The following is a 27421-nucleotide window of genomic DNA, read 5'->3' as shown; positions in this document are numbered from 1 at the left end:
GCCACACAGCTTGTAAGTAGTGGAGCCGATTCAAATTCAGGAGTTTCTGGCTCTAGAGCTCACCCCTCTTTTCCATTTGTGCTCAACTCCTATTAACGTCAATAGGGAAGGCACCAGGTTCAAGAGGTCGAAAAAAGACATCTAGAGCCAGCAAATGAGACATGGGGCTTATTTGGGGCCTACTTACAGGGGAGAGTCCAGTGGGGGCAAGCTGGACAACATAACCACAGTGCCCAGTGGTAGCGGACTAGGCAACTTGCAAACTGCATGCACTCTATACGGTATTTTCACTTACCATCCCCTTAATACCCTCCACCTGGCAACCTTTGTTTAACCCAAAACTCAGGCCTCAATCCCCTGTGCAGCACATCTTCCATGGGACAGGCCGGGTCTCAGATGTTTATCATAGATAAGAAAGGAATCTCTGAGTTGGTCACTCCTGGATTCCCTAGCTCAGAATACACATTATACAGGGTCATTCTAAGGGCATACTTAAATTATTGCTACCAGGTGCATTTATCCTGCACCACTATGCAAAAGTGCCTTCCCAAAGACCGACTTTTGGTCACCAGCAGCATTTGTCCCCAACACCTGTGGGTGGTCAAACAGTATCAGGAGAAGAAATACCCCTCCTAGTTCATGTAGGATGAAAACTAACATTCTACAAAGTAAAAATTCCATTCCACGTACAGATAAGTTACCTGGATAAATATCAAGCAAGAATCTATATGCTAACAGACCATGGAATGTTATCCTTCAGGAGTTTAATGTTGTACTTGAATATGCTGTAAAAAACACCCTTTAAGAACGTGTAAGAAGCACTATCCAATAGAACTTTCTGTGATGAGGAACATGTTCTGTGTCTATACTGTACAATACAGTAGCCACTAGCCACATGTGGCTTTTGAGCCTTTGAAGTATGGCTCGTTAGTGTAACCAAGGAGCTGAAATTTTAATGTATTTAATTTTAAGTAATTTAAGTAGCCATATGTGGTTAGTGTTTAACATTTTGACTGTGCAGCTCCAGAATATTCGGAAAGATTGATTGTAGGACACCACCCCCACTCCATTTTCATGGTGTTTTGCCTAGAATCTTTATTAAATCATTGAATCTAATTGTTTAGGTGCGCCCACCCCGCTAAATTACAAGCTTAATGTCTTATTTATCTGGGCTGTGATCCCTACTAGCATATGGTCTGGCCCACAGCACTAGATGTTTAATAATCAATGTAAGTTGAATAAATGGATGTGAGCTGGCTCTGTCAGAAGCCAGATTGCTACTGCTTGCTATCATCTAATTCACTCTTTCTCGTGACTTTCTCTTACGACTAGACTGGTCCCCAAATCTCCAGGTCAAGCCCAGTCTGCTCACCTGTAAGCACATTTTTCTTTTCTCAAATGAAATCGCTCTTTTAAGTGATTGTTTTGGTATTTGCCTCTTTCTCTCTAAATGCACACTTCTATTACAATTTCTTTGGTAGGGTTTTTTCCAGTAATAGGCATCATCTTCCACAGTGGAAGAAGCTACCACCTCCAGCCCCACCATACATAAGGAATGCCACCATTCTCCACTGAACCCCCCCACCTTTAATTTGGGTTAGAGGAATTTTATAACTATGTAAATACTATTGAAAGCTGAACCAGAGAGTGGATTGCCATTATATTTCCTTTGCTGTACAGCATTTTTCTGGAGGTAGCAAAGGGCTTGTTTCTCATTTACTGAATGTTCTGTATACCTAGCACTGATTCAGCCTCAAATTATTTCCATGTTATATAAGTCTTTCCCTTTGGGACACTTTAGTTATTCCGTCCATTTCATCTCTTAAAAGAAGGCCACCAGAGCCTTCTTAGCTTCTCCAATCTGAACAGGCTGTGCCCTCTCTTGTACATACTGGAGGCATTCTGGGATCTCCCATCACCGTCATCCTTGGTAATACTTTTGCCTCTCTTCTGTGTTTAATGCCCTATTTTCTCTATCCCTCATCATTGCCTCCTGGTTTACTCCCTCGCTTGTTTTTGTATCTTCCAGTAGCTTCTCATAGCCTGAGAAAAGATATATGGATGATAAATGTTTTGAGACCTTTCACATCTGAAAATGTCTTTATCCTACCCTCTCACTGAATTGGTAGTTTGGCCAGATTTAGAATTATTTGTGGGTATGTATGTTTAAGAAGTCCAGGATCATGCTGATGCCAAGCTCTTCGTATATCATTGGGTTTGTTTTTGTTTTTTTCCTGGAAGGCTACTGGATCTTCACTTTTATCCTACTTCGGAAATATCTCAGTGATGTATCTTAGTTTTGATTCTTTTTTAAAACATTATATGGGGCAATGGCTGAGTCCTTTCAATCCAGAAACTCATGTCCTTCAATTATGTAAAATTTTCTCAAATTATTTTGAGATAAATTCCTTCCCTTCTTTTGTTTGTTCTCTCTTCCTGCAACTCCTATTATTTGGATACTGGACCTCCTGATTGGTCTTCTAATTTTTCTTTTATCTTTTTTATTCAATTTTAAATGACTTTATCTATTTTGCTAATTTATGTGAGATTTCTTCACCTTTTTCTTCTAGATTCTCTATTTAAATAGTTGTTTTTGCTGTCTTGTTTTAATTTCAAGGAGCTTCTCTTTGTTCTCTGATTAAAAAAAAAAAACATAGCTTTGCGTGTGGGGGAACAAGTAACACGATGAGGATGTTATTGTCAGTGGTTTGGGGTCTGGTTTGGGGGTTGGTTTTTTGTTTGTTGTTTGGGGTTTTCTTTTTTCTATTCTTTGTTTCCTCCAAGTGCTTTTTGTTGGTGGCTTGGTTGTTTTTTGTTTTTTGTTTTTTTGTTTTTGTTTTTTTGAGATGGAGTTTTGCTCTTGTTCCCTAGGCTGGAGTGCGATGGTGCAATCTCAGGGGCGCAACCTCTGCCTCCTGGGTTCAAGTGATTCTCCTGCCTCAGCTTCCCAAGTGGCTGGAATTATAGGCATGTGCCACCACACCTGGCCAATTTTTGTATTTTCAGTAGAGATGGGGTTTCTCCATGTTGGTCTGGCTGGTCTCAAACCCCTGACCTCAGGTGAGCCACCCGCCTCGGCCTCCCAAAGTGCTGGGATTACAGGCATGAGCCACCGCACCTGGCCAGGTTGCTTGGTTTTAATCTCTATCTTTATGGTAGAGACTTTTGTTGGATGTCTGGAGGACAACTAGAGGGCAGCTGCCGGGCATTCTCACAGAACCAAGGAGGGGAGCAGGCTGCAGTCCCCAACATTCCCTGTGCACATGTTCACTTAATCCTTCTGGTTTTGGTATGAAACCCCTGCCCTCCACTGTGTCCTCTACTGTTGTTTCCAGTCCAGAAACCCCGTTTCACCCTTTCCCGACACTCAACCTGTATTCTTTGGCTGAGATGGAAAGTAGAAACCACTCTAAGGAGTGCAGGAAGCGATTTGGTAACCTGACTTCTTCTTAAAAACCTTCCAAACTATTCTTATTTTAGTCCTTCATAATTCACTCTTACTTTCCTTGGGACTTTAAGGATTCTACCATCTAAATTGGGCTAATCCTTTGTTTTCCAGAGTGCTGATTTATGAGGTCAGTGACTTCGCTTTCTGTTTTTACCTCCTCTATTGCTCTCCCTTTGGGTTTCTGCCTTTGTTTCAATGGGAGGTAGTTGGACGCATTTGTCCCGTCCACCACCTTTCTGTTGTCATCCCCCCATTCATCGTCATCATCGTTTCAGCTCAGTAGGTTAACTGCTGACTTCAGGATCTCTGAAGCTCTGCATATTGTCCTCCTGCCAACTGTCTCGTTTATGGAACCACCGCTCTTCCATTCTGTCAGCCTCCAAAACTATGGATAATTCTAATAATTCCTTCTTTTGTCATACAAATTCCTTCTTCCATGGAAATCTGGAATTTTTTTCCCTTAAAATATAGTACATATTTACAGAAGTCCTGCTTTGTATTTCTTTTTGAAGAAATAAAGATAATGAGATCTGATCCTTAGATTCAAGGAGCTTCCATTGTAGTGGCAGGGAGAAAAACTGAAAACTAATAGGTAATGAGGAGGAGGATGGGGATGATGACAATAACAGTGATGAATCAAGAAACAGCTAACACTGTTGAAATTACTTTGTACCAACTACTGTGTTCCATACCTTACTGTGTTCTTTCACTTAATCCTAACTACTGTCTGAAAAAGGTACTATTATCATTGTCATTTTATGCATAAGAGCTAGTGAGGCTACGTAACTCTTGTATAATACTATGTGTAATAAACATATAAACCAATGAGCTAAGAGAAACCAGAGGCGGTAGAAATTAATTCAAAAATCCAAGAAATCTTGTAAAAAATAACTTTCAAATTTGCTCCTTCCTCTGGATTCCCTTTGATGCCACCACATGCCAGGCTCTTTTCATCTCATCATTAAATTCAAAGGGTAAACTCTTAGCAAGTCTTTCTGTGCCCAACCCTTTTCATTTTCTCTGCTTACTACTGGTAGGTCATGCTTTCTAATATATTGCTTTCATCCTGTCATTTGCCACTTCAGAACATAATTTGTTTGCCAATCACATCATATTTGGTCTTCTGGACCTACTTTCAAGGGCCCCAATAACCTGGCCACATATACCATATCCATCTTGTAACAACAGAGTCTCGCTCTGTTGCTCAGCTGGAGTGCAGTGGCACGATCTCCGCTCACTCCAAGCTCCACCTCCTGGGTTCACACCATTCTCCTGCCTCAGCCTCCCAAGTAGCTAGGACTACAGGCGCCCACCACCACACCCGGCTAATCTTTTGTCTTTTTAGTAGAGATGGGGTTTCACTGTATTAGCCGGGATGGTCTCGATCTCCTGACCTTGTGATCCACCTGCCTCGGCCTCCCAAATTGCTGGGATTACAGGCGTGAGCCACAGCACCCAGCCTCTGCCTAATTCATTTCTACCCATCTCTCATGGCCTCATTTTTCTATAAAGCCTTTCCTGGCAGCTTTGTTGCAGTGGGATTCCTTCTTCTCCCAAACTCCCACAATGCTTAGTGCTGATTGGCTGTACCAGGCGTCAGGTCTTCCCCATGTACAAGCCAGTGTCATGCCAGTGCTAGCTAGCCCATCAAATGAGTTATTTATACTTGTTTCTATGTATGGAAACACATATTTTCCAGGCACCAGCAGTATACCAAAAAATATTTATTTTTGAAAAGATTTATTATTTCAAAAAATCATTCTGGGAAAAATTAGAACTTCTTTGATGCATCTTGTTTCATGGCTATTGTTATTTCAACACCTGATCTTTATAGTTCTTGGAGCTCATAAAATTCTTACTTTATCCCTGGATATTGTTAGTTTCATCTTAGAAGGACTTCTTTGTATAATTGTGCACAAAGTAGATACTTGTTCAATATAGGGTATTGTTTGTGAAATTTTTGCATAATATATTGCTGAAATAGAATTAAATGCCACATTTCATTAAATATTAGATGCCATCAACTGTAACATGTACCATTATCTTATATAACATAAAGATAGAAAATGCTGCCAATGTAACCATGATATGCCAATGATTGTGAGGTACATTCCAATTCCAGATATGTTAAAAGGTAAATGAATACATGTACATCTTAGAATCATTAAAATATGAGCATTGTTGTGTTATAATATTATACATTGGTATTAGGCATCTTTAAATTGCCAATGATATTTTAAGTCAAATTTTTAAAAAACATGCAAGGTACCACCTATATGCAAGTCACTGTGCCAGGAGACACAATGTGCAGATAAACATTGATGAAACCATGGCCTTCTCTCCTAAGGGTTTATAGTCTGATAGAGGGAACATTGTAGAAATGAATTACATACTATAATCCAAGGCGGAAAGTGATCAGAGCTGTCCACCTTGGTAGAGTGATATAGTTTGGTTGTGTCCCCACCCAAATCTCATCTTGAATTGTAGCTATCATAATCCCCACGTGTTGTGGGAGGGACCCAGTGGGAGGTAATTGAATCATAGGAGTGGGTTTTTCCCATGGTATTCTCATGATGGCAAATAAATCTCATGAGATCTGATGTTTTTGTAAAGGGCAATTCCCCTGCACACACTGCCCTGCCTCCTGACATGTAAGATGTGCCTTTGCTTCTGCTTCACCATCCGCCATGATTGTGAGGCCTCCCCAGCCATGTGGAACGGTGAGTCCATTAAACCACCTTTTCTTTATAAATTACCCAGTCTCAGAATTTATTCATAGCAGTATGAAAATGGACTAATACAAAGAGTTTAAAGATCCTTTAGAAATATATATATATTTATTTATTTATTTATTTATTTAGAGACGGAGTCTCACTGTCACCCATGCTGGAGTGCAGTGATGCAGTCTTAGCTCACTGCAAACTCCGCCTCCCAGTTCAAGTGATTCTCCTCCTCAGTCTCCCAAGTAGCTGGGACTACAAGCATGTGCCACCACGCCCAGCTAATTTTTGTACTTTTAGTAGAGACAAGGTTTCACCATGTTGGTCAGGCTGGTCTCGAACTTCTGACCTCAGGTGATCCACCCACCTCGGCCAAAGTGCTGGGATTACAGGCATGAGCCACCATGCCAGGCTTAGAAATATTTTAAATAGAATAATTATGTTTACTTTGGAATTTTTTTAAGTCTTCCTGGAGAAAGTAGTGTGTGAAATGAGTTTTGAAGGATAAATAGAATTTTGCAAAGTATTGATTGATAAGGAGGTATGTCAACTGGGGGAAATAATATGTGCAAACACACAGAAGCATTGGCATTAAAGAATAATGAAAAGTCTAGTTTGGCTGGAAATGGAAAGTAGCTAGAGGAGTTACCCAGATACACTAGGAAGGCCATGGATGTCGTATTGTAGAAGGTCTTGAATGCATAGCTGAGGATATTTAAGATTTGGTAGGAAATACAGAACCACTTAAGGTTTTTTAACAATGCAGTGGTTTAATGAGAGCTTTCCATTGCATAGCTGGCTCCATCTCATGTTTTAGATTCCAGTTTAAATGCTACCCTCTCAACGGGTCCAACCCTCACTCTAAGTAGATTCTCACCTGTAACTCCAAATTGCCACATCCAGTTGGTATCCTAGGAAGCACTTACCACTGGTTTTGATCTGTCTACCAACCACCTAGTCAGCTGCATGGTAAGGTGTTCTATTCCCCTTTTGTACTCTCAGTGCTTAGCACTCCACATGGTACACCTTAGGCACTCAGTAACAGCTCACTAAATGTGAAGACATCTGAGATTAGCTTCTAACAGACAGCTGGGTACTTTGTTCAAAACAAAAACAAGAATTATGTGATGTTTTCAATTCATAGAGGACACTCTGAGACAGGAGGCCAGGAAACAAGTCCTGACTCCTCCCCACCGATTCCTTGCATGGCCCTGGGTATGTCACTAAGATTCATGCCCTCTGGTTTCTTTATCTTTCCAAAAATGGTTGTGGAGGAACTGACTGCTAAGGTCTTCTCTTCAGAAATGCTGTATCACCCACATGGAAAATATGGGTCTGGTGCTTAGGAGACAACGGGTGTGGCTCGAGAGGTAGATTTTGGATTTGTTCTACAGGGAATACAGTATAATCAAAGTCAAGATAAAGATCCAGTTTTTAAAATGGTCTCGATTCTCTGCACAGCATTTGATGTTGTTGGGCTGGTAGCTGTTCTCTTCAGCTGAGGCACTGTAGAGCCTTGTACCTCAAACTTTTTCTACTGCTGCTTGTCTGTTTCTTTCACCGAGAACCCTTCAGCCCATAGATGTAGATGTTCAAATCCTGTGGTTCTGCCTTCTTCCCTCTTCACATCTCACTCCCTGGAGTGACTCCTAATACTCCATGGAAATTCTTGTTCCCCCTGAGTCTCCTCCTTAAACATCAAGCAATCCAGAATATTTACTGTTCCCATCAGGCTGTCATTCTGTAGGACACACCACCTGGCATCCCACCCTATTCTTTCCACGTTTCATTAAATTTTCTAACAGTCTTTCACTACAGTTTTTGTTACCTAAAGCCTGCAGTTTCCTGTACATAGCATAGGGCTTGTCACACAGTAGGAGTTCAAAATTCTTTGTTGACTAAATGATACTCCATTCTTTCTGCCTCATCTCTGTCACATTCCCCTTGCCTAAAAGACCCTCCCGACACACCTGGTCACTATTAGTTTTTCTTTTTTCTTTTCTCTTTTTTTATGTTTTTGTTTTTGTTTTTGTTTTTGTTTTTGTTTTTGTTTTGAGACAGAGTTTCACTCTTGTTGCCCAGGCTAGAGTGCAGTGGTGCCATCTCGGCTCACTGCTACCTCTGTCCCCGGGGTTCAAGCGATTCTCCTGCCTCAGCCTCCTCTGTAGCCGGGATTATAGGCGTCCGCCACCATGCCAGGTTAATTTGTTGTATTTTTAGTAGAGATGGGGTTTTACCATTTTGGCCAGGCTGGTCTCAAACTCCTGACCTCAGGCGATCCGCCTGCCTCAACCCCCCTATGTGCTGGGATTATAGGTGTGAGCCACCACACCCAGCCCCTTTATTAGTTGTTCATCCGATATGATTCCTGTCTGTTTCAGTGCCTGGCTCAGGTGCTGTCAGCTTCTTGAAACCGCCCAGTTACACTCTCTTCCCTATCTGAGTGGCCTCAGGATTTTGTTGATGTCCTTTTGATGGCATTGTTTGTACCCTGAATGATATTGTAGTTGGTTGTAAGCTCTTCTCACCTCCTTGCTCTCCCCTGCTACAGGGTTATCTCCCTGCAGGCATGAACTTGCCTTTCTCCTGTCTTCCTTATCAAGTAATATTTAAATTGAATTGTGAGTACTATGATAAAAAATAAGAATAATAGAATAATTGTGTGACATTTGAGCAATGTATTAGCTCTTAAGGAGTTATTGAACAATTTAAAAAAATAATAACCAAGTGAAAAGATTTTGCTGACAAGAATATAAAATTAAATCACTGAAAGGATGTAAAACCATTCCAATATCATAAAACAGAGCTCATTATCTCGATATATAGTCTACTTGGGAGTGGAATAAGAGCCTTTCTTGAAAATGATGTGTCCATATGTAGTAAATTATTCTAATAATCACAGAGAATTGGGTAAAAATCTGAACCCTTGTTTTACTTTCTTAAGTTCTATACATCATAAACAAAGATGTTTTCTAAATCGTGTATTTTATTGAAATACCACACATTTATTCGTTAAACTTTGCTTGTTTTTGTTGTTGTTTTGTTTTTCGTGGGATTTTTCACTTAGTCAAAACTTTGTCCATCAGAGAAGAGGCACATTGTCATGTAATGTTTATCAACAGTAATAACAACTAGAATGTTTTAGTTCATTCAGACTGCTTTAAGAAAATACCAGAAAGTGGGTGGTTTATAAACAACAGAAATTTCTCAGAGTTGGGGAAGCTGAAAAGTTCAAGATCAAGGTGCCAGCCGATTTGGCATCTGGTGAGGACCTTCTTCATAGACAACCATCTTTCGCTATAACTTCATAAGGCAGAAAGGGCAAGGCAGCTCTCTGGGATCTCTTTTATAATGGCACTAATATTATCCCCAGAGGGCGGCGCCTCCTAATACCATCACACTGGGGATTAATTTCAACATATGAATTTGCAGGGACACAGACATTCAGTCCATAGTAGGTGGCTTTCGGTTATTGGACAACTCCAACATTTCTAGTGTGTGATCAACAGTTTATATGATGTTCCATTTAAATCTCACTGTAATATTATTTTACATACTGAAATTGTGGTTAACTGTGAGTTGATTGCTGAGTGTCAGGAGCTGGGCTGCAAACCCCAGCCTGATAAATGTGAAACCCCTTGCCTTCCTGGGCAAACTGTTCCAAGCCAGGAACTCCTTCCCCACATTACTGCCCAGTGCCCTTTAGGAAACGCTTCCTTCAGTCACACTCACAATACTATCTGGCTGTAAAAAGGAGGCAACCCACAGATCTCAATGTTCAACTTTTTTGTTGTTGTAGGAAGAGAAGTTAAACTTCGAGAGAAACCTAACAGACAATCTCCACACAGGTAAGCTATTTTATTTTATCTTTCCATGCTTTGGTGGGAAAATCTATTCTCTTCCCTTTCCATTAAATTTTCTATCATTTGGTCTTCTGCTACAGTTTTTAATACCTAAAACCTTAAAGCCAGTAGACAGAGCAGTCCCCATAGTCTCTTTCTTTCTGGCTCACTCAGGTTCGAGTAGAATTGCTGTTTCCTTTTTATGTTTGTTTTTCAGAGATGCAATTCTAAAACGAGTATGATAATGCGTGGTTCAACAAAGTCTCTACACTGAAAGATTTCCAGTTAATCTATCCCCCCATCTCCAGGCAGTTTCAAGCCTCTCCAGTTAATGTCCATGCCTCAGAACAGTGTCTCTCAGCATGTGCTCCCAGGACCTATGGCATCAGCCTCACCTGGGAACTTGCTAGAAATTCAGTTTCTCAAGCCCCATCTCAGACCCACTAAATCAGAGGCTCCGGGATAATGACTGGCCCTCAAGATGATTCCAGTATACTCTCCTGTTTAGGACCCAGGTACTGTGAATACAGACCTTCCTTCTCTTTATTTCTCTCTGAGTCTCCCTCCCAAGCCCTTGACCATTTCCATCTTTAGCCGAACTTGTAATATAATCTTCTATATATTTCACTCCAGTGGAACCAGCCTGGTCCCCTCACTCTGTGTCTCCTGAAAGTGGTGCATGGATTATTCTTGTTCCCCTTTGCAAATTCTAGATGGTCAAGCGGCCTCCGATCTGCAAACCTTATCTTCCTTTGAGGTTCATGCCATTGGCCTATTCTGTCCTTTTCCCTACTTGTTGCCATCATCTGGGGACTTCCCAGCTGCTCCAGATCATTCAATACCATAGGCCCAAAGCCCTTCTGACTTTCTGCACTCTAGTCATCCTCACTTCCACTACATTTCACTTTCCATGGCCACATCCTGGACCATGTCCTTCATTGTAGACACTAATGTACCAATGCCACCATCTCTTATGGCTCCAAATTCCTCATGCTTAAGGATGCCAGGTCACCGGTCTTGCTTTTGTTCCCCCAACCTCATTAGGATCCTCACACACAGGACTCTTTCTTCTTCCTTAGCTAACCTCTTGGCCACACAGCCCTACCCATTTAGTGCAGGCTCCAGGTCCATTGCTTCAACCATGCTTGCCAGCACTCTCGAGACCCAAATCCCGTTGCCTTATACCTCAACCTGGGACGAGGGTAGTAACCCACATTCTATGGGCCTTTACCTGGATTGCTGGGCACTGCTGGGAGAGGGAAAGAATGCCAGAACTACATGCACTGGCATCACTCAGATTTTTTGGTGGCCAGCTGAGGCCAACCCTCAGCACTGCTCAGCTGCCTTTCAGTGGTTGCTCTTCCCTTCCACCACACACCATTCCAAACCTTGTCACTTTGAGCTTTCACATCTAGTCCTTCCAGCAGACACCTTGCCCTCTACATCAAGAAACTCACAGCTTACAGTCCTCCAGCTTCCCACCCTGCATCTAGAAATGTCTCCACTTAAAATCACCCTTGCCTCTTTCCCTCTAGGCTCCAAGGGAAAAGTGTATATCTCTACATCTTTCTAAGTTGTATTTCTTCACTAGTGATCTTGACTTGATCCTAGTTTTTCCCCCCATTCTTTCTACTATTCTCAATCTCTTTCAACTATCTTTTTCCTCCTTGGCTTAGAAAATGTATTTACCTTTCACCTGCTACAAAACCGTCCTATAATCCTATATCCTTGTCCACTGTGACTGTTCCCTTCATCTTTTCCATCCCAGCCAAGCTCCATAAGAATTCTGTCTCCTCCTTTTCATATGCCCCATGCATTCCTCAACCTGCTGCACCCCAGCATGCACCTCCACCGTTCTACAACCTTCCTGCATTTCCCACTAACACCCTCCTTGATATGAAATTCAGGTGCACTGTTCCATCCTTTCCTTATCTCTGAGGCATCTGACACTGTTTGATGGAAGACTCTCTCCTCTCCTGCTTCTTGATAATAAAGCCTGATTGCCCCCTCCCTCTCTGAGCATTTTTCCCAATCCTCCTCATATGCTCATCCTCCTCTGCCTGAGAGCAAACAAGCAGAGTTAAGACTTGCAGGCGACTTGCTGGCTCCGCCCTCATGAGTTGAATAGTTGAGAAGGCAGGAAAGACGTCAAAAAATGAATGAAATAAAACTGTAAGTTGCGCTAGGAATGTAAAGTGAAAGGTGACATGAGGTGGAATAACAGGGTTTTAAACTGGCTGGTTTAGATGGGGTGGGGTGAGAAGGCAAAGGAAATAGTCTATGACAAGGTCCTTGAGATCAGGAACAAAACATCAACTTTAAAGACTTGAAAGAAGGCCAATGTGGCCAGGGAAAGAAAGGGGGAACAATGCACCAGAAAGCTGTGTATGTGATAGAAAAGACTTCATCTATTATTGTATAAGTTTCTTATTAATTTTAAGTGAGTTACTGTAGTCGATAATCATAATTCACTGGAGTTATGTTCTCTAAAGTCACTTCAAACAAGGAGTTAGTGAACACTGCACCATTGCTCTCAAGGGAAATATGAGGTTAGGTTCCTACAAGCCTCTGGTCACAATATTTTCATCAACCGATCAATATATAACCTTGTTTTATGTGTGTTTCAGTTGTTAAAGCACTTTATTTGCATATGTATTGTTAATTCATTAACATTGAACTCAGGGCTAACAGCACTATGACTCATTTCTGAACAAAGCTTGTCTAACACACACGTTTTCTCTGTAAGACATATCACAGTGTTCTTGCACCTAGGACCACTAGACAACACATCAGCACTATGCCTGGGGCCATTTTTAACAGTGACATCACCAACAAAAAACACAAAATGCAAACAATGGGGCCATGAGAAGACACCATTTACAGTATGGCACAGTGCCATCTTATTTGAGCTCAGCTAGAAACATAAGCGTCTAATGACTCAAAATATTTTGCCATTCTGCACATACCCAGGAACAGCCACATAAGCACCATGAGTATTGAAATTAATGTTAGTAAGTCAGTGAATTCACTAATATAGACTCCACAAATAATGAGAAGCAAGTGTATATGTAAAGCATATCGATCAACACCAGGTACGTAAGTAGGACTATGTACATTTGATATTTTAATCATCTTCATTATTGCATGCTACTAAATATCCTAACAGCATGAGATACCTCTGAACAATTTTAGGCAGGGGAAGTGATAATGATCCAGATTCATGGCCTAAAAAGATCATGACTCCTTTGTGGCAAATATATTAGCCAGAGATACTAGCAGGTATAGGTGATAGTAAGGTGATGTTGCAGTTAGTAATCCAGGTATGAAAGAGATGATGCTGTTGGAGAACAAGGCAGTGGGAGTGCACATTTTTCTCCTGGAATGTGCTCTGGAATCTACCAGAACCACTATCTGCCCATCTTTGTCCACAAGCCTTTTCTAATCTTCCTACGGTTACTCTGGAGCTCCTTGTCCTAGATAGCATATTATATGACATATTTGAATCTAGTACTTATGGCACTGTATTAGTCATCCATCTATATACCTGTCTCCTTTCCTGGACAGTAAACTCTTTCTACATCCCTGGAATCAAGTTCGGTGCTTGATACATAATAGGTGCTCAGGAAATACCTGTTGCCTGAATAGTTGGTGAGTCATTTAACAAACAGCAGAGATCTTCTACCTCTCAGTGTCTTAGCAATTAGCAGAGTGTCTTATCCCTGGTAGGGGGTGTTTAAGGCCTCTAAACCGTGCTCAGTCTTTCCAAGTGCAAAACCTATTTTTACTCTACTTTAAAGGAACATTGGGTTCCAACTCTGCACACGTAGGTTCATCTACAAGTAGGGGACAAATTGTGCGTTTTTTCTTGTCTTCCGACCAGTTCTTGCTTCCAGTCTTGAGTCCGGAAGCACATTCATAAAATAAAATAGTTGGGTGGGATGACTTCTAAGATTCTTTCAAATCAGGGCCCTATCAGGGTAGTCTGCTAAGGCTACCATAACAAAGTACTCTAGACTGGGTGGCTTAAACAAAAGAACTTTATTTTCTCAGAGTCCCGGAGGCCAGGAGGTCCAAGATCAAGGTGTTGGCAAATTCGATTCCTGGGAGAGTTCTTTCCGGCTTGCAGATGCTGCCTGCCCACTGTGTCCTCACACAGCCTCTCCTCAGTGTGCTCTGGACTCACCAGCACCGTTCACTTGCACTCACAAGCATTTGCTAATCTTTCTGAGGTTGCTCAGGAGGAAGTGCTCTCTCTCCTCTTCTCATAAGGCCACCAATCCTCTTAGGTTAGGACCCCACCCTGATGACCTCATTTAACCTTAATTACCTCCGGAAAGCCCTATCTCTTATTACACTCACAATGAGTTAGGGTTTCAACATGTGAATTTAGGGGAAGACACAATTCAGTCCACAGTGGATACTGTAAGATTCTGGGAATTGCCCTGAAATAGTTTATTCCAAGCAGGTGGCTCTGAGCTGTGCTTCCTTTTAAATCTATTTGCAGCCTTATGAGACTATGTTATATAAACTCCTCTCCACATGGCCACCTCCAAAACTTCCTCAGCATTTTTGGAACTTAACTTTGTCCAAATGCTTCAAGTTTCTTCCAGACGTCTGCCATCTCCCTGATATGGCTACTTAGCAAAATCAGAGACATTCCCTGTGATGGAGACACACCTCAGTTCCCACGTGATTCCAGGGAAGATTTGGTCAAAACATTGCCCATTTCTACACAGTGTCTAAAAGGAACTAGCACCCAATGGTTAAAGAATATTCTCAGCCAGGGACGGTGGCTCACCTCTGTAATCCCAGCGCTTTGGGAGGCCAGGACGGGTGGATCACCTAAGATCAGGAGGTCAAGACCAGCCTGGCCAACATAGTGAAACCCTATCTCTACTAAAAATACCAAAACTTAGCCGGGCGTGGTGGTAGCCGCCTGTAATCCCAGCTATTCAGGAGGCTGAGGTAGGAGAATCACTTGGACCTGGGAGGCGGAGGTTGCAGTGAGCCGAGATCGCACCACTGCACTACAGCCTGGGTGACAAGAGTGAGACCCTGTCTCAAAGAAAAAAAAAGAAAGGAAAAAAGTCAATATTCTCACAGACGATTGCCATGAACATACAAGCAGCCAACATTTCCTAAGAACCTGCTGTTTGCCAGACATACATCGCCAGGCCTGTCACATATTTAAGTCATGTGATCCTCATAGGACCCTGACTAGTACTTCTGGTAATGCAGCCATAAAAATGAAAGTGTCCATGTACTGATGCCAGGGGTGTCTGACTTTTTTCTTTTTTTTTTTTTTTTTTTTTTTTTAGACAGAGTCTCGCTGTTATCACCCAGGCTGCAATGCAGTGGCACGATCTTGGCTCACTGCAACCTCCGCCTCCTGGATTCAAGTGATTCTCCTGCCTCAGCCTCCCAAGTAGCTGTGATTACAGGTGTCTGCCACCATGCCCAGCTAATTTTTGTATTTTTAGTGGAGACAGGGTTTCACCAGGTCGGCCAGGCTGGACTCGAACTCTTGACCTCAGGTGATCCACCCGCTTCGGCCTCCCAAAGTGCTGGGATTATAGGTGTGAGCCACTGCGCCCAGCCCAGTGTCTGACATTTTTAAGCAGATCCCTTAGTAATGATTGATGCTGAGCTTGTTAGAAACACAGGCTGTCAGGCCCCACTCAGAGCCAGGTGGATTCCTCATGACCCAGTGCCCTGTGCTCCTATCTGTCTACAGGATTCCACCCACCCCGTACATACACACACACACACACACACACACACACACACACACACACACACACACACACACACGCTAGTCTTTATTCATTAATGAACTACATCTTGTCTACTCCAAACAGGAGCCTACTTCCAGGAATTTACAGTCCAGAGAATAGGGACGTAGCTTCTCAAACTTTTTCCTTAAACTGTCCCCACGAGGGTATAGGAGGATCTGGGAGGCTGGGGAGTGTGGAGAGGATGACCACAAGCTACTGGCAGAACTTGACATCTCCGTGTGCCTTCTGTTTCATTCTAGTCATTCACGCAAATGTTACCTTTTCACCCATGATATTCTGAGTTAATTTTAGATAACAAACAATGGGCTTCTCCCCACAAAACCTTCGCATGGGGCCGTATTTATTTTGTGGCTTACCTTTCCCTCCCAGCTCATGACCATGTACCCTCATGTAGAAGGGGGTGCTCTGAGATTGGCTTATACCACGGGCAGCCCCTGGATCTGGGAGAAGGGCAAGGTCAGCCACGGAGGAGGAGCAGCACCAGATCTAACCTGGGGGAAGGAACTGGACCCCCTGGGCTCCATGGACACCTTCCTCCCCCAGGCTTTTTCACAGAGTTACTGTCCAAATGTACAGTGGGCAGAGACCAACCCAGATGGAGTTGTGATGTGCAGTCATTGTGTGAAGAGGCCTCTGTAGAATTTCGGGAGCCTTTTGACCCCACCATTGCTTGGCCAGACCAGAATAAACCCCATGTCCAGCCAGTGCTAGAGAAAGCCCTGGCCTCATCAGGCTTAAAGGTGACAGTAACTGTGATGGTTAATATTGAGTGTCAACTTGATGGGATTGAAGGATGCAAAATATTGTTCCTGGGTGTGTGTGTGTGAAGGTGTTGCCAAAGGAGATTAACATTTGAGTCAGTGGACTGGGGAAGGCAGACCCACCCTCAATCTGGGTGGGCACCAGCTAATCAGCTGACCGCGAATATAAAGCACGGAGAAAAACATGAAAAGGCGAGACTAGCCTAGCCTCCCAGCCTACGTCTCTCTCCTGTGCTGGATGCTTCCTGCCCTTGAACATCAGACTCCAAGTTCTTCAGTTTTGGGACTTGGACTGGCTCTCCCTGCTTCTCAGTTTGCAGATGGGCTATTGTGGGACCTTGTGATCATGTGAGTTCATACTTAACAAACTCCCCTTTACATATATATCTATCCTATTAGTTCTGTCCCTCTGGAGAACCCTGACTAATACCGTAACCATCTAAAACACCACATCACCTACTCTGTAACCTTGCCACATAGCAAAGTACCCACGCTACTTGGGCCATAATTCTTGTTTCTTTTTTTGTTCTTTTTTTGTTTCGTTTTTTGCTTTTTGAGACATAGTCTTACTCTATCACCCAGGCTGGAGTGCAGTGGCCCAATCTTGGCTCACTGCCACCTCCAACTCCTGGGTTCAAGCAATTCTCTCGCCTCAGCTTCCTGAGTAGCTGGGATTACAGGCGCATACCACCACACGTGACTAATTTTTGTATTTTCAGAAGAGACAAGGTTTCACCATGTTGGCTAGGCTGGACTCGAACTCCCGATCTCAAGTGACCAACCCACCTTGGCCTCCCAAAATGCTGGGATTATAGTCATGAGCCACCATGCCAGCCCATAATTCTTGTGAGGCTTTTTGTTATTATTATTATTTTTGAGACAGAGCCTTGCTCTGTTGGCCAGGCTGGAGTGCAATGGCACAATCTTGGCTCACTGCAACCTCCGCCTCCCAAGTTCAAGCAATTCTCCTGCCTCAGCCTCCCAAGTAGTTGGGACTACAGGTGCACCACCACACCCAGCTTAATATGTGCATTTTTAGTAGAGATAGGGTTCCACCATGTTGGCCAGGCTGCTCTAGAACTCATGACCTCAAGTGATCCGCCAGCCTTGGCCTTCCAAAATGCTGGGATTACAGTTGTGAGCCACGGCGCCTGGTCCTGAGACCTTTCTTGTACCAAGTCCTTCTCTTGAGATGAGTAAAATAACCGCTATATCCTGCCATCTGCTGGTGAATTGATGCAACTGCACCTATAAAATTCAGCCCAAATCTAGAGAATCCAGTTCTCTCTTGCAAAAGCTACTGGAGCACAAACTGCTTCTTGCGTAATCCAGCGGACTCAAAAAAATAAAATAAATGAAAAACTTACTAGAATGGATGCTAGAAATATTATAGTAATAAAAACAACAACAACTTTAATAATACCTTCACTATCCTACTTTCAACTTTTACAACCTTGGGCAAGCAAGGTATATAACCTCCCATTTAGTTATCTGTGAAATACTGGTTCCCACCTTAAAGTGTTGTTTTAAAGTTGAAATGAGTTAATACATGAAAGATGAAAGTCCCCAAAACAGTCCTTGGCACATAGTAAACCCTCGGTGGTTAACTGATTTTTGTGATTAAGTACTGGCTGTATGCCAGACATTATAGCAAGCACTATGCATCCTTATTTCACTTAATGTTCAGAACAATCCTCATAAACTGTAACTATCATCATTCGCATTTTGCAGATTAGGCCACTGAAACTCACAGAGGGGAAGAAACTTGCCTAGAAGTCACAAAGCTAGTGAGCGATGGAAGTGGAATTGTTGACTACTCTGATCCTAAGTCACTCGCTTAACCACTCTGCTGAACTCCTGGTGTGGTGTGATCAGTCTTCCTGAATGTTCATCTAAATGCCATCTGGCTTCACCAGGATTGATCGATCTCTCTCTCTGTCTCTGTCTCTCTCTCACACACACACGCACGCACACACACACGACTATGTGCTCTCCCAAGGAGCACCTGGGTGCCATTGTATCCCCAGAACCTAGCACAGTGCCTGGTTCACACTAAGACCCAGTGGAGCCATTGTGAAGTCAGTGATGCTGCACACAGCTGTGAGCATTTGTCACACACCTATCTTAAGGATAGTAGGCTAGTTATTAGAGAGGGGAAAAAAATAGTATCAGATCCTGAATAGAGGAAAGGGCCACATGAAATGTTTTTCAATCCATGAAAATGACTGTGATATGCTATTGTAAAGACCACAGGAGGGAAAAAAGGAGTGATATTATCACTATGTTGTAATAACAACAACAAAAAAACCACGTTGAATGTGTTTCCACATTCAACATGGATATCAAAGATCCTGTGAATCCAGCGGCAAAATAGTCCCGGGACCAGGCCCTGGCCTGTTCCTCAGCATTCCTACAGTGGAAGCACCTCTCAGGTGCAAGAGCTGGCGAGGCCAGCCTTGGTAAAGGCTAGAGAGGCAGCCCTTCTAGTGTGATTCCAGAGGGTTCAGGGCCACCTGTCACTGAGATACACCAATTTCAACCCAGACATGCCACCCTCAGAGGCTGATTTCTTTGGCTGCTGGAAACTTATTTTTTTACGTAGTTTTCTTTAAAATGCAGGCACATACGCCAGGAGGCCCAGGGTTGCTGCCAGTGCTCTGAAAACCACCGTGCCTTCCTGCCTGGCAGCGCGCACCTCTCCCAGCCCATTCCCAGTGGAGAAGGAGGTCACGTCCTCTACCATCAGGAGTCTCCCTGGTCTGAGACCCTTGTCCCTCTCAGGGACTTTGCTGTTACACACATTCTGTCCCCGTCTCCCAGTTCCTCCTGGCAGAGGCTGAAGAGGCATTTCCCAAAGAGCTGCAGAGCTGAGGGAATAAGACAGAGAACTTGGCCTTTTATCATTCAGTCGAGATCATGGCCTGGGGTGAGTGTGGACATAGGACCCAGAGGGCTGTATTGCAAAGAGATAGTTCACAAACCCCTGGGTGTGGCACCCCACGTGCAGTACGGATGTATCCAAGCCTGCCTTCAGCATAATTCTCAGGATTCCATACAGTAACAAGGAAATCAAGTCAATGAGTGGAAGTTCCCCTACTTTCCCACTTTATCGTTTAGATTGTTAGATTTGAAAGAGCGCTTTGATTCACAAACTCGTTTTGCAGATAAAGAAACTGAGGACTCAAGAGATTGCAGCCTGGGCAACATGACAAAGTCCCATCTCTACAAAAAATAAATTTAAAAAAAATAGCCCCATGTGGTGGTGTGCGCCTATAGTTGCAGCTACTCAGGAGGCTGAGGTGGGAGGATTGCTTGAGCCTGGGAGGCAGAGGTTGCAGTGAGCCGAGATGATGCCACTGCGCTCCAGTCGGTGATAGAGTGAGACCCTGTCTCAAAAAAAAAAAAAAAAAAGTGGGGGGGTGGTGAGATTAAACAACTTCACCATGTCCATGCCATTGGTGATGGCATTATGGCTAGGAGGTGAATTTCTTTTTTTTTTTTTTTTTTTTTGAGATAGAGTTTTGCTTTTGTTGCCCAGGCTGGAGTGCAATGGCACGATCTTGGCTCACTGCAACCTCCGCCTCCAGGGTTCAAGCAGTTCTCCTGCCTCAGCCTTCCGAATCACTGGGATTACAGGCGCCCGCCACCACACCCAGCTAATTTTTTGTATTTTTAATACAGATGGGATTCCACCATGTTAGCCAGGGTGGTCTTGAACTCCTGACCTCAGGTGATCTGCCTGCCTCAGCCTCCCAAAGTGGTGGGATTACAGGCGTGAGCCACCACGCCTGGCCCCAAGGAGGTGGATTTCTTACACCTGGGCACAGACTTTGCCTGGCTAAGTTCACCCAAATCCCATAGGGCATAATTAGTTTGGGGAGTGAAACTCCAGTGATGATTAGGACTCTTATTTTGATAGTAGATTTTTCAGAAGTATTCCACAAAACATGAGATCCGTTGGTTGTTAATAAGTTTGTTATGAGAAAAAAAGTTCTGTAGCCCAATAATGTGGGGCAATAATCAGGTTAAACAGAGTGAAACAGTTGCTTCTCATAACCATGAATTTTTTCATCTTTAACTTCTGTTGTTCCCAAACCTATTTTGACCAGGAAGCCCTTTCTAGGGAGAAAACCTATGAGCACTTCCCTGCACACAAATCTCCCGTCAAACCCAGCTCTAGGCCGTACTAACACATCTATCCTAGCACACTGGCTATTGAGAATGCATGAAATGGACTATTTGATGGTGCTGATAACAAAAGTCTGCATATAATCTTTCAAGTTCTCCAAAATAGCAGAAGCTTAGCCTCTGTAGGAGAAAAGTAAACACATCAGAAAAATGTGTTCCGTGAGTTTTCAAAGCCTGCCCACAAAAGTAGGAAATGGTTATGCCAAAAAAAAAAGATTGAGCTGTCAAAGAGTTTATCTTCTAGTCCTTTTTCAACTATAGGTTCAGCACTGTCTGTAATGTTGGGCAAGCAGTCTCTGGTTTCTTCTATAAAGGCAGCATAGCTCCTGGTAGTTATTTTTATTCATCCCTCATGGGTCAGGACCTCAGTCCCTAGTAGCGGCTCACTAAATATTTGTCTGCTTCGCCTGCTGGCCAGGTTATGTGAAATCTCAAGCTATGTTTTCTAAACATTAGCAAATTGTTGGAAATTTACATGTTCCATTCTATTGTATCTCCCTTCCAAATACTCCAACTTCTATAAACGCAAACCACCTCCCAGCAGCCACTTTAAAAGTTTGTTGGACAGAACTCTTGGAGCAGGATGTCCTTGACCCTTGGAATTGCAGGATAGAGGTTTTGCTGTTTCCCAAGCTGGGAAGGGGGAACCACAGTCGCTCCCATCTCTCTGAGCTCCTGCCTCTGGCTTGTAGTTTGGACCACTGGGTAGTAGGAGATTTGATTGTGGAAAAGGGTATGACCCTCTATTAGAATAATTTATAATATCTCATACCCATCATGCCTTCATTCCCACCTGTCATTCACCAGCTGTTCCTTCATTTGAATAATAAGAATGAAGTGCGCCATGCAAGCTGGATGCTGGTTGGATTAAGCATTGCCCATGAGGAGCTCATGTGTAGTAGGGAAGGCAGACAGCCAACAAGCACCAAAGCTCTGGAGTATGAGTCCCCCTCTTAGATGCAGCAACAGCCTGCGGACAGGAACCATACCCTTTATTTGCCTCTAGAGTTCTCGTCCTGGGACTGTATGTGGTCTTCAGTACATATACAGGATGATGTGTAGGTTGGTAGACTTTTGATGAGCTGCCTTCCAAGATCTCTGTCCATGGTCTAATTTATAGAGACTATTATCCTTTTTTTTTTTTTTTTGGAGATGGAGTCTCACTCTGTCACCCAGACTAGAGTGCAGTGGCATGATCTTGGCTCACTGCAACCTGCACCTCCTGGGTTCAAACGATTATCCTGCCTCACCCTCCCGAGTAGCTGGGATTACAGGTGCCTGCCACCATGCCCAGATAATTTTTGTATTTTTATTTTTATTTTTATTTTTTGAGACAGAGTCTCTCTCTGTCGCCCAGGCTAGAGTGCAGTGGCACTATCTCAGCTCACTGCAAGCTCCGCCTCCCGGTTCACACCATTCTCCTGCCTCAGCCTCAGTAGCTGGGACTACAGGCGCCCGCCACCACACCTGGCTAATTTTTTGTATTTTTAGTAGAGATGGGGTTTCACCGTGTTAGCCAGGATGGTCTCGATCTCCTGACCTCATGATTTGCCCGCCTTGGCCTCCCAATTTTTGCATTTTTAGTAGAAACGGGGTTTCACCACTTTGGCCAGACTGGTCTCGAACTCCTGACCTCAGGTGATCCTCCCACCTCGGCCTCCCAAAGTGCTGGGATTACCGGTGTGAGCCGCCACACATGGCCGTATAGGGAATCTTTTCATCCTTTCACAAACGCTAAGAAGTAGCATTATCCCCAACAATGATTTCCTGGAGGTGTTAGGTCCCAGCCCAGGTTGTGACAAGCAGAGTTTAAGAACTGACCTTGGATTCACACTTTTGTTTTTAACTTCACACCTTTTTAAAACATTTTATTTTGACATTATTTCAGACTAACAGAAAAGTTGCAAGAAAAGTGCAAAGAATCCCCATAAATCCTCTACCCAGAGTCCCTAAACATGAACATCTACTACATTTGCTTTGTTGTTCTGTCTTTATACACACGCAATGATTTTTTCTGAATCATTTTAAGAATTTAGAACAGAAGTGTTTTAGATTTTGGATTTTTTCTTATTTTGGAATATTTGCATATATATCATGAAATATTTGTATATACATCATGAAATATCTTGGGAATCAGAGCTGAGTCTAAACATGACGTTCAAATGTTTCATATATACCTTTTACACATACCTGAAGATAATTTTATATAATATTTTTAATAATTTGTGCATGAAACAGAATTTTTACTTCGTTTTCACTGTGGCCTGTCACACGAGGTCAAGTGTGGCACCATGTAAGTGCTCCAAAAGTTTCAGGTTTGGGAGCATTTTGGACTTTGGATTTTTGGATTTTGGATGCTCAACTTTTACTTTACTGTGTATTTCCTACAAACAAGGGCATTCTCTTTTTTTCTGCCTTGTCCTCAACATTGTATTATATTTTCAAACATATAGCAAAGTTGAAAGAATTTTGTAGTAAACTTCTGTATACCCACCACCAACCCATCTTATATTTTGAGGCATTTCAAAGTAAGTTGTGGACATCATATATTTCCCTTCTCTGCTTTCACTTGAGCATGTATATCATTAATTAGAATTCTATATGTGTTTACATTTTTTGAAATGACTTTCATTACAAAAGTAATGTGTTCATTGTAGAAGATTGGTCATTGCAGATTTAAAAATCTACATATCTATCAATTAGTATTCATTTGTAGCAGATATTGTGCTATGTACTTTATCAACATCATCTCTTTTCATCCTTTAACAAACCCTAAGAAGTAGCATTATCCCCATTTTACAGATGAGGACTCTGTGACCAAGTTGCTGCAGTTCCCACAGTGGCAGAGTCAGGATATGTGTCCAAGTCTGTTCCATCTCCTGACTCTCAACTGCATGCTATCCTACTAGCCTTGTGTCCACTCCACCCCACTCTGAGATAACCACTGTTAACCCCGTCTCAATTCTTTTCTAGGTGTATATATTTCCACAAAACTGTGATTATATTATACATGTCATTTTGTAACTCCCTTTTTTGCACATATGCAAACCTCTTTCTCCAGCACCTTGTTAATGACTGCAGGGTATACTGTTGAGTAAAGATACCATATTTAAGAGCTACCTTATTGTTATTATTTTTCAAGTTTTCGCTATTACCAAATCTTCTTGCATACTACTAATTTTATCCTTAGGGACACAAGTAGAATTGCTGAGGCAGAGATTATGCATAGTTTCCACTGTTAATACAGATTCTCAAATTGCTTTCAATGTCTCCTACCAGTAATGTATGACTAGCAGGTTTCCCTACATCCTACACTGACACCAAGTATACATTTTAACACTCGTTTATGGCTGAGTGCCTGTAATCCCAGCACTTTGGGAGGCCGAGGCGGAGGGATCACGAGGTCAGGAGCTCAAGACCACCCTGGCCAAGATGGTGAAACCCCATCTCTACTTAGCTGGGTGTGGTGGCACATGCCCATAATCCCAGCTACTCAGGAGGCTGAGACAGGAGAATCTCTTGAACTCGGGAGATGGAGGTAGCAGTGAGCCAAGATCACGCCACTGTACTCCAGCCTGGGTGACAGAGCAAGACTCCATCTCAGAAAAAAAAAAAAAAAAAAAAAAAACTCATTTCTAGTTAGATAAGCAAAAACATGTATGTTTTGTTTAGCATACCTTTGATTGTTAATCAAGTTGAATGTATTTTCACATATAAGTCTTCCCTTTCAGATACTACTTGTTCAGGTTCACACAGTTCTTTTTTAGGTTGGTCTCTTGAATAATTCCAGCCCATTTCACTTTAAAGTCAATGTTATGACTGATATTTCATTTTTCAAGCAGATTTTACTTCATTTATTTTTATTTTAAATGTTTAAAATCATTTTTAATTTTTGTGGGTACATAGTAGGCGTATATATTTATGGGGTACATGAAATGTTTCAATACAGGCACGCAATGCATAATAATCAAATCCGGGTAAATGGAGCACCCATTGCCTCAAGCATTTATCCTTTGTGTTATAAACAAATAAGTTATATTCTTTAATTATTTTTACATGTACAAATAAATAATTATTGACTACAGTCACCTGTTAAGCTATCAAATACTAGGCCTTATTCTTTCTTTCTAACTTTTGTTTTGCACCCATTAGCCATCCCCGCTTCTCTTTCACGCCCTCCTCCAACTACCCTTACCAACTTCTGGTAACCGTCTATCTACTCTCTATCTTCTGAAATTCATTTGTTTTAATTGGACATGAGGAATTGAGAAATTTTAATGAGAACATGAGAAATTTGTCTTTCTGTGCCTGGCTTATTTCACTTAACATAACAACCTCCAGTTCTCTCCATGTTGTTGCAAAGAAGAGAGCTCATTCTTTTTCATGGCTGAATAGTTCTCCATTGTGAGAACTCCATACCACATTTTCTTTATGCATTCTTCTGTTGCTTCCAAATCTTGGCTATTGTCAATAGTGCTGCAATAAACATGGCAGTGCAGGTATCTCTTCAATATAGTGATTTCCTTTCTCATGGGTATATACTCAGCAGTGGGATTGCTGGATCATACAGTAGCTCTATTTTTAGTTTCTGAGAAACCTCAAAACTATTCTCCATAGTGGTTGTACTAATTTACATTCCCACCAACAGTGTATGAGGGTTCCCTTGTCTCCACATCCTCACCAGCATTTGTTGTTGCCTATCTTTTGGATAAAAGCCATTCTAACTGGGTTGAGGTGATATCTCATTGTAGTTTTGATTTGCATTTCTCTGATGATCATTGATGTTGAGCACATTTTCCTATACTGTTTGCCATTTGTATATCTTCTTTTGAGAAATATCTATTCAGATCTTTTGCCCATTTTTTAATTGGATTCTTAGATTTTTTTTTTCCTGTAGAGTTAAGCACCTTACATATTTTAGTTATTAATCTCTTGTCAGATGGATAGTTTGCAAATGTTTTCCCCCATTCTGTGGGTTGTCTCTTCACTCTGTTGATTGTTTTCTTTGCTGTGCAGAAACTTTTTAACTTGATGTGATCTTTATTGTCCATTGTTGCTTTGGTTGCCTTTGTTTCTTGGGTATTACTCAATAAATCTTTAATCAGTCCAATGTCCTGGAGATTTTCCCGTGCCTTCTTGTAGTAGTTTCATAGTGTGAGGTCTTAGATTTACGTCTTTAATCCATTTGATTTGATTTTTATGTATGACAAGAGAGAGGGATCCAGTTTCATTCTTCTCCATATGAATATCTAGTTTTCCCAGCACCATTTACTGAGGAAACTGTCCTTTCCCCCAGTGTATGTTCTTGGCACCTTTGTTGAAAATGAGATCTCTATAAGTGTATTAATTTGTTTCTGAGTTCTCTCTTCTATTGGTCTGTGTATCTATGTTTTTATACCAAAACCATGCTGTATTGATTACTGTATCTCTGTAATGTAATTTAAAATCAGGTAATGTGATTCCTCCATTTGTTTTTTGTTTTGTTTTGTTTTGTTTTTCGCTCAGTATGGCTTTGACTAGTCTGGGTCATTTGTGGTTCCACATACATTTTAGGATCGTTTTTTCTGTTTCTTTGAAGAAACATTGATAGAGGTTGCATGGGATCTGCAGATTGCATTGGGTAGTATGGACATTTTAACAACATTGATTCTTCCAATCCATAATCATGGAATATCTTTCTAATTTTTGTGTCCTTTTCAATTTCTATCACTAACATTTTATAGTCTTCAATGTAGAGATCTTTCACTTTGTTATTAATTCCTAGGTATTTAATTTTATTTGTATCTATTAGAAAAGTGATTTCTTTTTTGATTTCTTTTTTGGATTGTTCGCTCTTGGCATATAGAAAATACTAAGATTTTTGTATGTTGACTTTGTATCCTGTGACTTTACTTAATTTGCTTATCAGTCCTAATAGTTCTTTGGTGGAATCTTTAGATTTTCCCAAATATAAGTTTATATCATCGGCAGACAAAGGTAATTTGACTTCTTCCTTTCCAATTTGCATGCTCCTTATTTCTTATGTTGTCTGATTGCTCTAGCTAGGACTTCAAGTACTATGTTGGGTAACTGTGATGAAAGTGGGCATCCTTATCATGTTCTAGATTTAGAGAAAAGGCTTTCAGTTTTTCCCCATTCAGTATGATACTAGCTATGGATCTGTCATATATGGCTTTTATTATGTTGAGGTATGTTCCTACTATACCCAATGTTTTTAGGGTTTTTATCATGAAGGGATGTTGAACTTTATCAAATGCCTTTTCAGCATCAGTTGAAATGATCATATGGTTTTTGTTCTTCATTCTGTTGATATGATGTATCACATTGATTTGCATATGTTGAACCATCTTTCCATTCCTGGGATAAATCCCGCTTGGTCAACTTGGTCATAATGAATCTTTTTAATGTGTTGTTGAATTTGGTTTGCTAGTATTTTTTTTTAGGATTTTTGCATTGACACTCATCAGGGATATTGGCCTGTGGTTTTCTTTTTGTGATGTGTCTTTGTCTGGTTTTGGTATCAGGGTAATACTAGCCTCATAGAATGAGTTTGAAAATGTTCCCTCCTCCTCTATTTTTCAGAAGAGTTTGAGTAGGATTGGTATTAGTTCTTCTTTAAATATTTGGTGGAATTCAGCAGTGAAGCCGTCAGGCCCCAAGTTTTTCT

The 27421-nt window shown here is 41.9% G+C and overlaps 1 protein-coding gene across 4 annotated transcripts in view; it reads left to right on the top strand.

Annotated features, from left to right (window-relative positions):
• Window positions 1-27421, top strand: part of PGCKA1 (PDCD10 and GCKIII kinases associated 1) — a 135703-nt gene that overhangs the window by 93663 nt on the left and 14619 nt on the right. For 2 of the 4 annotated variants that reach the window (XM_011751399.3, XM_071093752.1), the window contains exon 2: window positions 9968-10016. The gene's annotated coding sequence lies outside the window, so the exon portion shown is untranslated. Of the gene's footprint in view, window positions 1-5986; window positions 6169-9967; window positions 10017-10227; window positions 10526-27421 lie in introns of those variants that run through there. The other 2 variants (XM_071093753.1, XM_071093754.1) reach the window with 2 other exon arrangements.

This window comes from Macaca nemestrina, chromosome 3 (genome assembly GCF_043159975.1).
Source record: "Macaca nemestrina isolate mMacNem1 chromosome 3, mMacNem.hap1, whole genome shotgun sequence".
Taxonomy (NCBI): domain Eukaryota; kingdom Metazoa; phylum Chordata; class Mammalia; order Primates; family Cercopithecidae; genus Macaca; species Macaca nemestrina.
Note: the sequence above shows the minus strand (reverse complement) of the source record. Positions and strands in the feature narration are given on the sequence as shown.